This window comes from Nuphar pumila, chromosome 10, assembly GCF_984573655.1.
Source record: "Nuphar pumila chromosome 10, dmNupPumi1.hap1.1, whole genome shotgun sequence".
NCBI classification, from domain to species: Eukaryota; Viridiplantae; Streptophyta; class Magnoliopsida; order Nymphaeales; family Nymphaeaceae; genus Nuphar; species Nuphar pumila.
Window position 1 is genome coordinate 117,884,240 of NC_143258.1, and position 18,564 is coordinate 117,902,803.

At 35.8% G+C, this 18,564-nt stretch overlaps 1 protein-coding gene across 1 annotated transcript in view; it reads left to right on the plus strand.

Annotated features, from left to right (window-relative positions):
* Positions 1-13,114, plus strand: part of PHOT2 (phototropin 2) — a 249,196-nt gene extending 236,082 nt beyond the window's left edge. Inside the window, exon 24 of the mRNA XM_090019848.1 lies at positions 13,004-13,114. The gene's annotated coding sequence lies outside the window, so the exon portion shown is untranslated. The remainder of the gene's footprint in view (positions 1-13,003) is intronic.
* Positions 13,115-18,564: the final 5,450 nt, after the last annotated feature.

Below are 18,564 nucleotides of genomic sequence, written 5' to 3' on the forward strand. Positions count from 1 at the left end.
TAGCTGTCGTTCCCTTCAGACTGCAAGGGAAGCAAATGAATAAAGCTCGATTGTCCCTTTTGAACTTGGCACATTCAGCGAAAACATGGCGAGATGTGCCTTAGGGTCGCCAGAACCATCAAACTTGATGAATTTTCTGGGGAGATTATCAAGATTGTCATCCCCGTCTAAACCATCATAAAAATCTTCACTTGTGAAAACCCTCTTTCCCTTGTCGCGAGCTTGCATATCTTTGACCATTTTTACCACGTCTTTGAGCTATGACTGGTCAGGGTCATCAACTGACTAATTTTTGGACTTGTAGGTCGACCTTTGCCCCTGAGTTGACTTTCGTAGTGCATGCTGAATCTCATATTCTTCGTCGGTATCGCCCATTGATCCTGCTTCATCAGATGTGTCTTCATGGTGATTCCATCTTTTGGATATCTTCACCTGCTTCTTCATTGTTCGACCCTTAGCCTTTTTCTTGTTTTCCGCTGAACTAGCCCTTGTTTGCTCAGTCAACATTTTCTTCATCATTTTCTGAAACAAAGCATACATCTAGGGATCAACATCATCGTTGTCTTGCTGGCTCCGACCCTTGGAAGATCGTGCAGACAACATTTCCTGCTCAGACGCGAAAGAGTGATCGACATGTTGGATAGATGCGATCTTTTTGCCGGACCTTGTCTAAACCATGAAGGATTGCAAATGCTCTTTGCAGGGCAAAAACTGATGGTTAGGTTCTGAGGATGATTTTGAATGGGAGAAAAATATTTGCTGGGAATTTGGTAGACAATTGGAAGAATATCCCATTACTAGGGATTGAGTCATCGCTGGAATCATGACAATTTTGTTGTCATTCTTTGCAAAATAAACAACTGAAAATGTGCCTTGTTACCTAAGCGAGGTCATCAAACCATGCTAGAATAAAAATTTAAGGAATTTATTGAAGAAAAACATGATTAATAATAGACTTGACAAAGAGGGGGCAGACAAACAATTTGCCACCACTCATGATAGTCCACAAATACTTTAGGACCTGAAAAAAGAGTAAGATTGACAAAGGAATCCCAGCCATATCTAGAAGAATGGTATGCTTAGGACCACTGTGATGATGCAAGATCGAACTCTGGCATGATCCCTGATAGTAGTCGAGCTTCTACGCGCTTCTGTCTCTGAGAAAACTGTCTGACGCATCACTCTGGATGGTAGTGGACACATAAGAATGGGCCAAGTAGCTTGAATCGCTTGCCATATGCATAAGTGTATTTGGGAAGAGATATCCGACGATCAAAATAGTCTCATCCGACCTCTCATTCTTGGAGGTTGTCGATCAAGAATCAGTATCGGATATCTGGGAGAAGTTCTTTGCCATTGTACTTGAATGAGCTTGCTCTGGTCGGCACATGCTGGAAGAACCAAGACTGTAATGCATAGGTGCACTCTTCTACTAGAATTGATTCTCCGAGTGTGAAACGAGTCAACCCTCGGTACAAGAAAGCGAGTGCGACCATGGCTATCGAGAGGCGGCTGGTCTGTCGGCTTCCCCACCTTTGCAGGAGTTGAACTATCCGGATATCTATGTAGTTCTATCCATCTGGAAAGAAGGTCAATCCTACAGTGCATAAGACCATTGTATGCTGAATTTTCTCTCAAGTTGTTCGAGATAATGAGATGACTTTTGTGAATGTCTCATACTATCGATAGATCTCGAGCAAATCTACATAATCATTTCCTTCTACTTCGATCAGTGGCCAAGATCTACGTTTTGTCATGCGGGCTAAGGTGTCTCGGGGATCCAGACCCTTGACATTGATCAAGAACTATTGTTCCAATGAATCTCCAGGCTGACCGGCTGGCTCGGGTAATCCCATGATCTCTGAAAATTCATACATCAATAGGGTCATCTCTCCCTATAGGAACCAGAAGGTATAAGTGCGCGGGTTCCACTGTTCTGCCAGTGCATGGATCAAGTTGCCATTGATTGTTTTCTTTCCCATCGCTGATGCCAATTCTAACCCACAATCGCTCAGATGGTCCAAAAACATACAGAAAAAATTTTTGAGCCAAGAATAATACCACCGAGAAATAAAGGATCCGGTGCTAAGAGTTTGATGATTGGGAAGACTTTGCCACACCTCGTAGGAGATGTGGCCCTCGGGAAAGACTGAGTCAAGCTGACTGGATGCCATTGTACTGAAGAATAGGGAATTTTTTTTTGGAATGATACTTAGGAAAATACAAGAATTTTGAAAAATTGCAGGCATGATAAAATGAAGCTGGAAATCCGAGATCTAGAGGAACGGAAGGATGAAAAATCACTTGGAGTTTTGAGAAAAAGTAGATAATTTGGGAAAATTGTTTAGGGTTTTGAGAATTTTTTTTTACAAAAAGATGGAAAATGAGGTATTTTGAAAAATTATCCAGTATATTTGGGAAAATTTATGGAAAACATGAGAAAATAAAAGGAAAAATGACTATAAAACAATCAATCGCATTCTGCACATACAACACTCTCTAAGAAGCTGACTCTAAATGCATCAATTTTGAAATAGTTGTAGGACCCTAATCCTGACTCTAGGCTCAGATCATCTGTATCCAATTATGCTATGCCGATATACTCGAGTCGAAACCCGGAGTACGTGGCATAAAAATTCATCTCCGGTTCTAGGCATGTGTTTTCTCAACATCCTTGAGCGCCTGCCGATATACTTTGGACTATGGCCCTTGGTACGTGGCAGGGGGGCGTCAACCCAAATAAGTGGCCTAGTTGTGAGGCTTTGTCCTGAACTATGGTTCTGGAAGAAAGCCCAACAACGTGAAGACCGGGTAGAAATAGGTGGAGTAGTTTTTGAAATATGAGCACATGCAAGCAAACAGAGGGCTCTAAGACCTAAAGAGATAGATTTTGAAAATTTTAAAGAAGCAAACAATGTTTACACACAAATCCTAGATTGAGGAGGGTTGTATGAGACCTAAGTCTATGTGAACATGAATAATTCCTCCTCAATTTGGTCCTACCAAACCATGCCTAGTTTATATGCAATCCATGTCAGCTGGGTTCAAGTCTAGGCTCCTAGGTTCACATGATATCAAAAAGTAAAAGCTGACATTTTGTAGAACATGATTTTGATAATTGAGCTAAGCTAAGACATATGATTGATCAGACAAAGACAAGTCCCATCACGATCGCCAAACCTTTTATCGTCGCAAAAAAAATTTCTCCCTCTACAAGAGAGAGAAACAATTATGCAAGTCAAACTCGACCAAAGTTTGAAAATTGTTTTTAAAAATTACTCGCCTCCGTTTTTAAAATCTGTGAGAAAATTTCGTAGAATGGAACTCGCATGTCGGTACGAAGTTCAACCGTTCCTGGCGCCTTTACCAAAGGTAATTGAACCAAGGATCAATGTGTGCTTAGCTAAGCTCAAATATCTAAATTATGCTCTATTTTCTAAATGCACAGAGAATCGGGTATGCACTATGAGATTTTTGAAAAATGCACATTTTGAAATATATGATGTTTGCTTCTATTGCTTGGAAAATACTTAGAAAAATGATGATTCTGGAAAAATCATGAATTGCATTGAGAAAGCATTTTTGAAGAAAAGAAATGTTGATTTTTGAAGAAATCATGAGATTTTAAAAAATTGATTTCTGATAAAATCCCAATGATTTTGAGAAAATTGATTTCTCGGAGCTTTGAACCTTGAAATTAAGGATGTTAGAACATTGGAAAATCATGATTTGAATTGAGGAAATATTTGAAACATCATTGAAAACTCAAAGTTTTGAGAAAATCAATTTCTGAGAAAGACTTAGAAAATTTTGGGAAAATTGATTTTTTTGAAATGGAATTGGAAAGTAAGTCAGAAAAAGGGACGTGTGGCCCTGTGAAAGATTTTCATGATGCACTCTAACTTAAATAAATGAATGCTACTTTGAGAAAATATTTATAAAAAATCGAAATATGCAATTGTTTTCGAAGATAGCCTAAGGGTGTAGGCTGAATGTGGCTTATACGAAGATGACAAATCTGGGTCTCATTCGTATTCTGACTATGGCCATAAATATGAATTTCACCAAGTTTGTCAACTCTCCAAAAGCTCTTGCACGACATTCATGTCAACCATAGTTGATTTCAAAAATACATGAATTAACATACTTCAGATATCAGAATTTACGAAAGCAAACTATATGTAATGCACCCTATTCTATGCAGGAAATGTAAAATATTATTCCAATATTACATATGATATTACGTCAAATAATAAAAAGAAAAGAAATAAATAGAAAGTCTTCCACTTGAATATCTCTGTAAAACTAGAAAATGGATTAGCACAGATATGTAGTTTTTTCTGAATTTATCTAATAATATCGAGAAATTATTGAATATAAACCAAATTCATACCTCTCTAATATAAATATGAGAAATAAATGATGCCAATGCATGAAAATACAAAAATAAAGTTTGGAAATTTGAAATTGAGATGAAAATGACCAAAATGCCCTTGATAACAAGACTATGGCATTAAAATCAAGGTTTTTAGGAAAAAAAATTATAAAAATGAGAGTTTTGAAATTCAAATGCATGTAAATAGGGATAAAATCAAACATAAAATGCTATGATGTGATTATATGTATGCTAAAACCCTAAAAATGTAAAAGGAACCCTCTTTTCAGGGAGAGCTTCGACAGAGGCTCGCTTTTCTTGTGGCTTCCCCAATTTTCATACTAGGCCATTTCATCATGAAGGACCCTCTTTTCAGGGAAAGTGTGATGGACTTGTTCCTTCATGACAAATTCACCGACCTCACCATTACCGCCCCCCTTTCCATAAGAGAAGCCTAATGTTGGGAAGTTTTGACGAAAGTTTAATTTCTCTTCGAAAGTCTGTTTTGCAAACACCTCCTCTTCATGGAAGAGAGGAGTATTTTCTATTTTCCATTTGTTATCATCGCAAAATTTTTCCCCCTCCCTCTGCGAGAGAGAGAAATGATCCTGCAAGTCAAACTCGACCAAAGTTTTGAAAATTGGTTTTGAAAATTACTCGCCTTCGTTTTGAAAATTTACGGGAAAATTCTGTGGAATGGGATCCGTCTGTCGGTACGAGGTTCGACGGTTCCTGGTGCCTTTACCAGGGGTAATCAAACCAAGGATCAAATGTGTGTTTTGACTAAGTTAAATTATCTAAATCATGCTCTATTTTCCTAGAATGCATAGAGAATCAAGCTTGTGCTATGAAATTTTGAAAATAATGCAAGTTTGAGAAATCTGATGCTTGCTTTAGAAAATTGAGAGGTACTTGGAAAATAATTGAAAAAGTGCTTGAAAATGGAATTCCTAAGAAAATCCATGAATTTCATTGGAAATCAGAAATCTGCATTGCAAAATGAATTCTAAGGAAAACTTGAACTTTAGGAAAATCAATTTTGAGATTTGGATTGCTTTTCTGAGAAAATGGATTTGAGAATCTTGAGAAAATCGGTAAATTCATTGGAAAATGACTTTTGAATGGAAAACAGATTCTCAGAAAATGGAAAATCTGAGACAATTGATTTTCCTGAAATTGAAATTGGAAAATGAGTTTGAAAATGATGCAAATTGAATGAATGAATATGAATTTGAAGAAGATTTCTTTGAGGAGTTGGGAAAACCCTTTTTGAAATCTTGAGAAATGCAGTGCGTTTTGAAATTAGCCTAAGAGTGTAGGTTGAATGTGGCTAATACGAAGATCATAAATCTTGGTTTTCTTCGTATTCTGACTATGGCTATAAATACGAATCCCACCAAATTCGTGAACTTCATAAGAGCTTGTGTACGTGTCATTCGTGTCAACCATAGTGATTTTGGAAAATGTGCATATGCATCATACATCAGATATTTAAAATTTCAGAAATTAAACTATATGCAATGCAGTCCTATTCTATGCAAAAATGTAACTCTTATTCCAAATTGTTACAACTTGATATTACATTGAATTGAATGAATTAAGCAATTAAAAGTCCTCTTCTTGAATGTTCCTGCAAAACTAGAAAAAACATGTTAACATAGAAATGTAGGTTTATCTGAATTTATCCGAAAATATTGGAAATTATCGAATGTTATTTAAATATAAATCCAAATTCATATTTACCTTGATATAAACATGAGAAATAAGTAATAAATTTCGAAAATAAACTTGGAAATTCGAAATTGAGGTCAAAATAACCAAAATGCCCCTGATGACATTGAAATCAGGGTTTTTTGAAAGAATTTTTGTAAAATTTGGAAATTTGAAAATCAAATGAAATAAAATCAAACAAAATATTATGAAATATGATGATATGCATGAAAATTTAGAAAATTGAAGTTTGGAATTTCGAAATTTAGGTCAAAATAACCAAAATGCCCCTGATAACAAGACTATGGCCTTGAAACCAGGGTTTTCTGAAATAAATTTTACAAAAATGAGAATTTGAAATGCAAATGAGATTGAAATTAACCCTAATATGATTCTATATGCTTATTTATATGATAAAAACCCTAAAATGGCAAAAATATCACAAAATATCCAATTTGACTCGATTTTCGCCTGATTTTCGCTTCTTAATTTAAAAATAAACTAACATACAAAGCAAATGAACTTGAAATTGAAATAAATTGGGCATGGATACCTAGACTAACTCTAAAAACAGAATGAAATTCTAAAATCTATTTTTTTGTATTTTCTTAATATGGAAAATGGATAAAAACACTAAAAAAACCAAAATTTTGCCTAAAATGCTGATTCTAAATGAGATTTCGGATAATAAAGTTCCATAAAAATTTCTCATATTTTATGGCATGACAGAGGACAGTTAGTAAAAGATTTTTTCCTTTTACATATTCTGGTTTTGACCTATGGTCGGAGCTGGACAGCTCCGGCAAGTTAGATCGGAATCAGGCGACTCTAGGATTTAGGGCATACAGATAGGTTTCAGAAAAAAATATGGGAAAAATAGCAAACAGCTAGGAAAATGGCTAGAATTGTGAAAAAATGTCCCTGACAAACAAAGTCAAATTTCATATTTTTACAGCATTGGGATTCAGATTACGGTTTGGAAATGAGCACACTGTTATCAGAGACCTGGATCTCTGGAATTCTCAGGCATGAGAATCTGTCAGACAGAAAAGATAATCCAGGAAAAATATGTAGACTTTTCCAAAAATTCCCAAATTTTGGGAAATGACAGGGAAAAGGGTTAAAACAACTTTTATGTTAAGAGTTTTTGCATTCGAGCTGTGGGTTGAGTAGACACATCACATTAGGGTCGGTCTATACCGTGACAAAGAAAATTGTGGTTTTCCCAATGGTCTAGGAAAAATGATTTTTAACAGATGTCAAATCTGTTTATAAAAATCTCAAAATTTTTATAAAATTAGTAAATTTCACCGTGAACCTACTGCAATTTTTAGGGGGAGATTCGGATCTCCCATTTAGGGGATTTTAGGCTGACAAGTCTGCTAAAATAGAACTTGGAAATTCCAAAGTATAGAAAACTCGATTTAGAGTTTGGTTCATTTAATAGAGTCCTAAAATTCGAATGGATTCAAAACTTTTGACATGATGTCACAGATAAGATAATATAACTATCCTAATTTTTTTAGAATTTTATAAATAAAAATCATGCATGAAATAATGATGGGGCTGAATATCTAAAACCAAAACTTATAAACCAATAACTTTATTTCAATGAAACTAACTAAGTAAATAAAACACGTACAAACTGATAAAGCAAGACTAAAACATAGAATCTATGCCTCAAACAAAATTTCAAGAAAATCTCAGGGAGGTGTGAATAATATTTATTTATTTTGGCTACAAAGATAGAAGATCCAATTCATAGAGTGAATGAATCTCTTTCATCTATGTAGCATTAACGTATAACATAGATGGATCCATTATCTTTTAACATTTAAACCCTTGAAGCAAACCTCTTATTACTGCAAATCCACACCTTGAATACACTTAACGTTGTCTTCATGAAGTAAGGCTTAAAGGCTTCCTTCTCATGGGCGTCAAGGATGATCATCGCACGGCTTTAACAAAGTTAATATAAAGTGATGAAATAGAAGAGGACATTTACCTTGGACCAGCTGGGGGGTTGGGGTCGGTGATTCGGTACAACTGATGGTTGAAACAATGAAGATGATGGAGGTTACTGTTAATGGAGGTGATCGGCTGCTGGAACTGTTGGAGGTTGGCTACTTGGAGGTGGCTGGAGGTGCACTTGGAAGAAGTGGCGCCAATTGGAGATGCTACTTCAAGGCTGCCGTTGTAGTGATGGACTTGCTGTGGTGGTTGCACCAACTTGAGGACACTGCAGTAGCTGGTAGATGCTGCCAAGGAAGGGCCTTGGAGGGGCTGGTAGAGGTGTAGCAATGAGGGTTGCAGCCAAAAGAGAGAGAGAGAGAGAGAGAGACGTGAATCTTAGAGTCTTCCTCCCTTTTTGGTTTTTTAACTTAGGGCCAAATAATATTTTCTTCCTAAGTTTTTAATGGAAAAAGATTTCAACGAGAGGGAAGAAAAGGGTTTACATGAATGGGTTGGGGCAATAGGGAAAGGAAAGAAGGGAAGGAAAGAACAAAAGAAGGGGAAGAAAAGAAAGGAAAGAGGAAAGAAAAGAGGGAAGAAAGAAGAGGGAAAGGAAGAGAGGAAGAGTGGAAGGAGCTGGGTTTGGGCTAGAACAAAGGTCAGTAATATTGAGATGAACTAAAATCAAAGCTCCAACACTAGCTCAACTAACTAGACTCAGCTCAATTTCAGCTGAAAGAGCTGAAACAGGCAAAAATGGGCTCCTAGACACTTGGAAATGGTTTTGAACTAAAATCGGAGCACTTAAACTCCTGGTGAACTCAAACTAGACTCTGGAGAATATGACTGACTGTGAATGACTGATTCAGAGACAATTAACTTGGATTTGAGTGAGAAATGAGCTCATTTCTGAAGAAATGATCCCATTTTGGCAGGAATGGTCAGAAATGAAAATTGTATGTTCATTGTAACCTCAGATGAGCTTGAAATGACTGATATTCTAACTGTTCTGAACTGACCAACGAGCTTGGTTGACTCTGACTGACTGGGGTCTGGGATGACCTAGGAGTAAAATGGTAATTTTCTTAATAAAAATGGGTAAAGTGGTGATTTTCTGAAACAGACTCGAGGTTTGACTCCTACACTGACCTAACGGGGTTGACACTGCACGAGGAGGGTTGTCTGAGCATGGATGAGGAAAATTTGGGGTGTTTACACCATTTTGAATCTTCTCCTTTGGGGAAATGAGAGGATAATTTTTGCAACAGATGCATTGAGTCGTGCTTCAAAAGCTCGCTTTCACCAAGGATTTCAAGAACATTTTGCCAATTTGTCATTAAATATTTGTTGATTTCAAAATTTTTATTGCACAAAATCTTTACCTCAATATACATTCAACATTACTTCTGAAAGAGCAAAGCTTTCACGAAAAAAGATTCAAAATTCAAAATCTTTCTATTGGCCAACTAAAAGGATAAAAAATAAATCCTCGATATGGCCAGCAAAGAAAATTCAATATTGTTGCAAAGTCATAAGTGATCGATATTGATTGCAGTCAATGACACATTTTTTAAAGATCCTTCTTATAAAGATAAGGCAGTCGAAATATCCTGGGTGATACAGAATATCCACTCAATTTCCATATCTCCTCAATCATTTAAGCTGTAATTAAATATCTGCAAAAAAGATCTCTCAATCATCGTCAAGTTGAAGACTGGTAGATGAGTTAGACCCCCAGGGCCAAAGAAGATTTGGATCATCTCTAAGATGAAGGAGTTTGTGACGGATTTTTCCAGGGAAAGTTCAGATCACTACCAAGTTGAAGGCAAAGGCGACAAACCTCCCGACAAACCCTAAAAGATATTTAATTTCTGCTATCATCAAGAGATTTTCAACCAATGAGTCAATATCATCAAGATAATCCCTGAGACAAAGAAGGATCAAAACATCTCCAAGTTGAAGGAGTTTGTGACATACCCTTCCAAAAAAAAGAGAGAGAGAAAAGTCAGGACATCTCTAAAATGAAGGATGATGTAATCCTCAAAAACCTAAGAGAGCTCCAATTCTGTAAAAAAAAGCGAGTTGTGATCATTGCAAAAAAAAAATCCTCTTTGTTCCCTCTTATCATTCTTTTTTCTTTTCTAGCCTCTATTTTCTTTTTTGAAGGGGAATTAAAAGATAGAAAAGAAGAGAAAAAAGAAGAAAAAGAAGAGAGAGGAAACAAAAGGAAATTTTTTGCAATGATCACAATAAGATCCACCTGCAATAACAAAACAACACTTTAATGGTACTCGCAATGACATACGTTCTTCAACAATAGCATGAGACATAGAATGGTACTTACGATGCCTTAATGGCACTTGCTAGAATGTTTGTGCATCATTGTTCTCTTCCATAATGCCTAACGACAACGAAAAAGAAGAGAAGATTGTAAAAAAAGATGGTTGACAAATGCCCCTATGACGCCCACCAATGATCGAACCAGTCGATTGCAAACTCGGGAATATTTTGTAACACAAGGCAGAAACGAGAAGACGACAATATGTTGTAACACAAGCTAAAAACCAAGGCGGGAACCTCAATTCGAGACGACGACAAAGGCTACTACTCCAGTGGCAGCAAACAACGATAAAGTTTGTGTCGTCAAAGGGAGCTCTTGTTACAGTAAATGGTGCAAAAGTTTACTGTTTAGGGCAAAAACGGAACGTTTGGACTTTGAAGAGTTAACATCATACTTGACTTTCTAGAGAAGGGATATTTTTGTCCTTTTCTTGAACAATCGTTTTCTTTTTTTTGAATGAAAGATATTTTTATCATTTTTTTGAATCATCGTTTCACGGCGAGAATAATAGAAAAGGGTACTTAAATCTTTGCAATCACACCAGACTCCGATGCTAAGTGATGCTGATAGACACGAGAATATGAGCCCCACGTGCTTATATACATAGTGTGCACGAAGGGTAGCAAACATTGAGTCTTAGGGGGGAGAACAGGCAACACCCTCCCCTAGGGCAGGGTGGTTGAGTTCCCACCGGGGGGTTTCCTAGCTTGGGCAAGGGTTCCTCGTCATAAAAAGAAAAAAAAAAGACACTTAACCATAGTGATCATTACTTCTCTGCCAGATAATAATCGATACCAATCCATCACATGGGCCTGCTCATGTCTGACCATGGCATATTATGATTGTTAGGTTGTCCTTGGAAAGTACAATTGGTGGCTTCGTTCTCTATCCAGAGCTGCTAGCATCATCGCCAGTGACCACCAATCACCGTGCCCATCATCATCATGTCTTCATTAATCATGCTTTACAACAAACAAAACAACAACAACTACGCCTTCATCCCAAAACAATTGGGGTCAGCGATATGAACCAAAAAAGAAATTCATTTTGGGTCTTCCACATGAATCCTTTTCCTCCAATCATTTCTATCCAACGCCATGTCCTCGGTGAGGTTCAAAGCATTCATATCCTTTCCTATCATCTCCATCCAAGTCTTCCTAGGCCTACCCCGACCTTTTTTAACTAATATATTTTCCCATTTCTCCAACCTTCTAACTGGAGCATCATTAGGCCTTCGCCGAATATGTCCAAACCACCGTAAACGATTCTCTCGCATCTTATTTTCAATGGGTGCAACACCCACCTTCTTACGTATCTCTTCGTTCCGAATCTTATCTTTTATTGTATTTCCACACATCCATCTAAGCATCCGCATCTCAGCTACACTCATTTTTTGAATATGATGTCTCTTGGCAGCCCAACATTCCGTACCATATAGTAAAGCGGGTCTAATAGTCGTCCTATAAAACTTTCCCTTCAACCGCAATGGCATTCTACGATCGCACAGCACTCCAGTAGCACTTTTCCATTTCATCCACCCAACCTTTATCCTATGATTTACATCTCCATCAATTTCTCCATACTTTTGAATGATGGATCCCAAATATTTGAAATAATCATTCACCGGTATATCTTGCTCACCAAGCTTCACTACACTTCCATCATTCATTAATCATGCTTTACTATCATAAATATTGGAACAAAAAAAACCATGTTTTTCTTTTGTCCTCAAGGAAAATATAAGCAGAAGAAAAGAATATAGAAAAAAAAAAACTATGGTCACAAACTAGTGTTTCTTCCACAAAAGTCGTCAACTCTACAGAAGACGGATCTACAGAGAGGACAGGTGAGGTGATTGCTTTGAAACCAACCCTTCAAGCAATGGTCATGGAAGACGTGGCTGCAGCTCTTGAGCACCATCACCCTCTCCTCACCCTCGAACTCCTTCAAGCACACAGAGCACAGGGCCTCGCTCCTTGGACTCCTCCCCGAGTACTCGTCGTACCTCATCAAAGGGTTCTCTAACAAGCTAGGACCATCATCACCACCACCGTCCAAATGATCTTCAAAGAACTCCACGTGGAAGCCATCTGTCGGTTGTTTGCAGGAGAAGATCTCACTCAAGAACGTGGAGATGGAGTCCCCGATGCGAAAGAGAGGTAAGAGTATGCACGTGTAGAAGATGATGCCAGGGACGTGAAAGCCTGAACTAGAAAGAACAAGACACAGCATCTTTCTTCTTCCTTCCTTGATGGCCTTTTCAGAGAGCGAGAGAGAGCAACAGCAAGATGCAGGAGGGTTTGCGTCTCGAGGGGTGACTTAGTTAGCTCCTTCGGTATCTATAATATATTTTATAATGGTGAAACCATGGGATTTTACAAGAGCATCTTAGTTATATATATCTTTCCCTCTTTAATGCTGCCATTATTTTTCTCTTCCCATTTGTTATTTGTTTATTAAAGGGAGAGTGTCAAGCTGCTCACCGACGTACTACGTTATCCTCGATCCGGATTCCATGCTTAGCCATTTGACCCCACCACCATATTAACAAGTCAGCAACTCAAAGCCAACCAGGCCAAGTTGTGTCCAACTGATCTCACACGTGCCTTCTTTTGTTTTTCCAGGTAAACTCGTCACCGACGGAATATTGGCAGGCCTTCGGTTGGTAAAACCCTTGAGGTCCCCCTTATCCGTCAGGGAGTACACCAAGTTTGGACCTTACAGCCATGGGTTTCGTTTGTAAGTAACCACTACAACATGAATGGATCCCTCCTGAGTCACACACGTATATTTGAAGATGAATAAAAGAAAAACAAACATCGAACGAGCAGGATGCTCAGAGTTGTGCCAAATCAGAGTTTTTTTTTCTTTGTTCTTTTTTTTTTTTTAATTTCAAATTTTGGGAGCCGAGAGCCACTTTGAAATTAAGACCTACGAGCCTATGACGACAATATATAGTAGTAGGCATTTTTTAAAGAAACTCGAAATCCGTGCACAGATTGATGCCTCCCATGCAGTCGGGATTTCCGGGATCATGACCTCACTGCTCCTCACCTTATCCTCGCTCTCAACAATCTGGCTCTCTCTCTCCAATTTGTTTAATCACTTCCCAGTCCCTACTACGTCGGTGTTCACCAAAAAAGATTTAGAATGAGATACGCTGACCGACCTTAGGATCACAAGATCCAACAGTTGGGCATGAGCTCTAATGCATCATGCACTGTAAAGTATCTCCCTCTTTAACTTCAAGAAAGATATGTTGTTGTGTGGGTTAATGATCTTGAATTGATATACGAATATAAAACCGTAGACCTTACATTCGTCTCATTCTACATAAGCAGTGTAGCGACTCACCCTGGTTGACCTAAAGTGCAACTTGGGAGCAAAAAAGCTGACAAAAAACGCACGTGAGAGTGGGGTACCAAGACTGTCCATTGTAAACTGAGAACTGATTAGCTATTAAGCTTAAGAGTCGCATATCAAATTGAATATTCAATAAAATAAAATTGAGAGGATGACACGCTTGGCTCTAAATTAATGGTCTAATATCTTTTAAGATAATCATCATTACAAGGCATTTCCAGCCCAAAAAGGTGTTGGAAAAATAACTCATTAAGTATATCAACTGAGCTTCAGCCAGGTATGGGTGGACCCATGCGTTAGATGTGTACCTTTCAAGCGATGGTCAACCCACATAGGACTAAGTCTTTAGTGCAATGAGTATTCATGCAACTTTGCTCCTAATATGCAACCGAGATTTTGCCTACTCACAAAGGTCGGCTCATGCCCTGCACTGGGTAAGACCAAACAACTCGACACAAATCACATTTTGAATAACCTCTTGACTCGATTAGGTAGACTCTAAGCTCAATTTAGGCAAAGCCTTAACTAAGTTAATGTCTGAAATCACTAAAGAGATAAACATGAAGAGCACTAGGAAGAGACAAAGCTCATATAAGCTAGAAAGTATAAGAGAGCTAGGAGAAAAGAGAACACTTGAGAGTAATCAGAAGAATAAAAGAGGGATGAGGCATATATAGGCTTCTACCCAACAACTATCAATAAAAAGGCCTTAGCTAGCCATAAAGGACAAAACGTCTAGGAAGGATCATGCACAGACCAGGAGTGAAAAATATGGTCAATAGGTCTAAAATAGCCCTAGTAAGTACAAACAAGTTTAAATAAGAGGGCCCAATCAATGATCAAATGGGCTAAAATAAATAAAGTGACCTATAGATGTTGGACCATAAAAGTTCAAATAAGAGCATGCAGGAACACTGAACTAGGTTAAGGGCAACTCCAATATTAGGGTTGAGTAGGTCTTGGTAAAAAATGAACTATCAAGGCTTATAAATGAGTCAGTTAAGGTCTTAGGGATAAAATTGTCTTAAGAGACAAAAGATTGGTCAAAGTCCAAGAATAACCATGACCAAGACCAAACCAAACCAAACCAGATCTGACTGCACTAAACTGAAACCTAAACTTAAATCCAAACCCAAATCCAAGTCTCAGACCAAAGCTAAAGCCAAAGACAAATTCGAAGTCAAATCCAAATCCAAAGTCCAAAGTTGAATTGACATGCCCTCAATGGGCCTTACCTATAAATGCAACTCTACACTATTTAAACCATGTAAAGTTTTCTCAACTCTTCAATCTATGACTAAATTTTTTAAAATAGTGATAAACTCACTTAATTACTGTAGGAGAAATAAATAGGCAAACCTAGGTTTCAACTCAATAATTTTGAGACGAAACCTGAACAATCATCCACATGGATCAAAATTATAGAAAACTCAAGAGGCTATTCGCAAAGATCAAGTGTATAAATTAAGGTACATTTTAGGTTTGAACCTCTGTATTAATATTACTTAGTCATAGTCAGCTTGGGACCCATTAGCGTTAGTTTTAAATTAAAAATCCTAATTGACTTTTCAGATACAACATACACATTCACTTCAGGTGATTATAGTATGTCTACTAGTATATAAATGACATATATTAAAAGTCATGTGTTATATCCCAATTTTCTGAGTGCGCTAGAATCATAGCCCAAGTATCATAGACGACAACCTCCATCTTTATATTCACATATGTGAATCCATCAAGGGTATAAACATATTTGAGACACCCCAATCATATGGCCTATAAATCTCACTAAGAATTCAGTTTGAACTCAACCTTTGTACACAAGTTTCGAGCATGAGAAAACTATATGTGCTCAACCCAATCACTCAGTGACTTGTTCCTTTTATTGAACCATTAGATTTGGTTTGATACATATCATGTGGTTGGGTTTCTATCAGAACTGACTATTTAATAGGCATTAACCACATTTCTCTCATTGTCTTAAAGATAATTTTTTACAAAAAAACTCTTTGTCAATTAATTCCCTAAAATTTTGATAAGACTTCACACACTTAATAGAGATTACTCTTTACTTGAGTAAATTATTTGCATAATTGTGTTTGAGAGTGATATATCTACATTTTTCTCCATAAATATTACTTTTTATTTTATAAATAGTCATTTAACTATCAAAATGAATAGTTATCAAGGGTGTGACTTATTTTCTAATGGTATCTTTATCAAGAGATTTGTTTATCATTCAGCTTCTATACTAGTTTCAGCTAGTGCTATAAATTGTGCTTTTATTATAGAATGGGTTATCATAGTTTGCTTCTTAAATCTTTAAGCAACTACTCTAGATCGAATGGTAAATATCATTTCTCTTGTGTATAATGATTCCTTGGAATCAAAATTTCAGTTTACATTATTGTACTCTTCAAGTACAGTGAGTTATCTCATAAAATATCTCATAGTATAGAGTTCATCTCAAGTACTTTAGGACTCAATAGATAACATCTCAATGCTTTGGTCCTGGGTTACTAATATATCAGTTCAACTTGCTCATGTAAAAGACTATGTCTAGTCTAGTTTCAATCATATCCTGCATGAGTTTGCCAACAACACTCACATACTATAGTTGATATATAATTCTTCTAGTGTTAATCGATGACTTAACACTATGATCAAATGGAGTAGCAACAAGCTTATAATTATAGTGATTATATTTTCTCAAAATCTTTTCGATATAGTGAGATTGAGTTAATCTATATTTATTCTCAAGTCTAGTCGATTTAATTTCAAGAATAACTTCAGCTAAGTCTATATCTTTCATGTCAAATTTGGACCAAAGAAAATGTTTGGTATTATTTATGAATTCTATATTATTGTTCATAATTAGCATATCATCTACATACAAATAAATGATTATAACATTTTTACTCTCTACTTTTCTATATATGCATTTATCAAAATCATGAATATGAAATTTGTATGTTATAAACACATTATCAAATTTTTTATACCACTATCAAAATCATGAATATCAAGTTTTAAAATTGATGTCAAAACAATCATGTTCTAATAGATGCAATCATACTTACAAGAATATAGGTGACAAAATAATCAAGATTAGGTCTCTTTTTAAAACTTTATCAACAATCTAGATTTAAATTTCTCAATAGAACCATCAAGTCAAAGTTTTTTCTTGAAAATTTATTTGCATTTCAAAGGTTTAAAATCATGGGGTAAATCTACCAAAATCCAAGTTTTATTTTTTATGATAGAACTTATTTTATTTTCTATAGCCTCTTCCCAAGAAGCAATATCTAAAGATGTCATAGCTTCTTTAAAAGAAACTAGAACTTTATGTATTATATAAGGATAAAAATCAGGATCAAAATCTTTTAGTTTTATCAATCTCTTACTTTTTTGAATTTCAAGATTTTTGGCACACAATTTTTCTTGAAATTTTGCTCATTTTCAATATCTTTTATTATTTTTTTGCGATTTTAAAGTTAAATCTTCTCTAAATTCAACTTGAATAAATTCTACAATCACTTTGGTTTCAATATCCATAAATATGCAGGTTTAGATATTTTGAAAATATTCAATGAAAACACATGTTCGAGTTTTTTAACCAAGTTTAGTTATTGTGAACAATGATAAATATATGTGATTTAAATTTGAGATGTGATTTCAACACAAAATATGTGATTTTAACTTAAATATTTCACAACAAAGAGTTGTGAGAATGTGAAACTCCGCAAAAAAGGTTTTGCAAACATAAAAAATTTTGACACTTTTGCAAAACTATTTTCGAACAGAGAGTTGCGATTATGCAGAACTCTACAAAAAATTATTGCGAACAATGGCAAATATATGTGATTTAAAAGAAATTTGAGACATTCATAATACAAAATAAGTGTTTTTCCTTGTATGCAATTTTAAGACAAGACATGTGATTTTAACCTAAATATTTCACAACAAAGAGTTGCGAGGATGCAAAAATTTGCAAAAAAGTTTTACAAATATAAAGAATTTTGGTACTTTCACGAAATAGTTGCCGAACAAAGAGTTACATTATGCGAAACTCTAAAATAAGTTATTGTGAACAATGATGAATATATGTGATTTAAAATAAATTTAGGACATTTTCAATACACAATAAGCATTTTTCTCATATGTGATTTCAACACAAGATATGTGATTTTAACCTAAATGTTTCACAACAAAGAGCTGCGATAATGCGGATCCCTAAGAAAAGTTTTGCAAACATAAAAAAATTTGGGACTTTTGCATAATAGTTTTACGAAGAAAGAATTTTGATCATGCGGAACTCTATAAAAAATTATTGCAAACAATAACGAATGTATGTGATTTTAACCTAATTATGTTAATTTTCTATGTTTTTCACGTCCTTTTTAAACATACAAATTTATAGAATATTAAACCTAAAATATTTGAAGAACAATGATGAAACTCATAATTTATATCCTTATAGTTTGACAATTTATAAAGTTTAACAAATTTAATCTCATTAAACATGAAAAATTTAATCAACTATAAGTTTTGGCCCAGTTAAACATGAAGGATTTAAATAACACATTTAAACTCATAATTTATATCAAGTTTAATAATTCATAAATTATAATATTAATCAACATATAGTACCCAGAATTGCCCACATCTCTGCAACATATGTCTCCGCATCATCCATTTTCGCAGCCTCTGTCTCCATAGCCTCCATCTCTATAGCCTCCATCTTCGTAGCCTCTACCTTTTTGGTCTCTGTTGTTTTCTGTTGCAGTCTTTTTTTTGTTCTTTGCCTCCTTTTTAACAG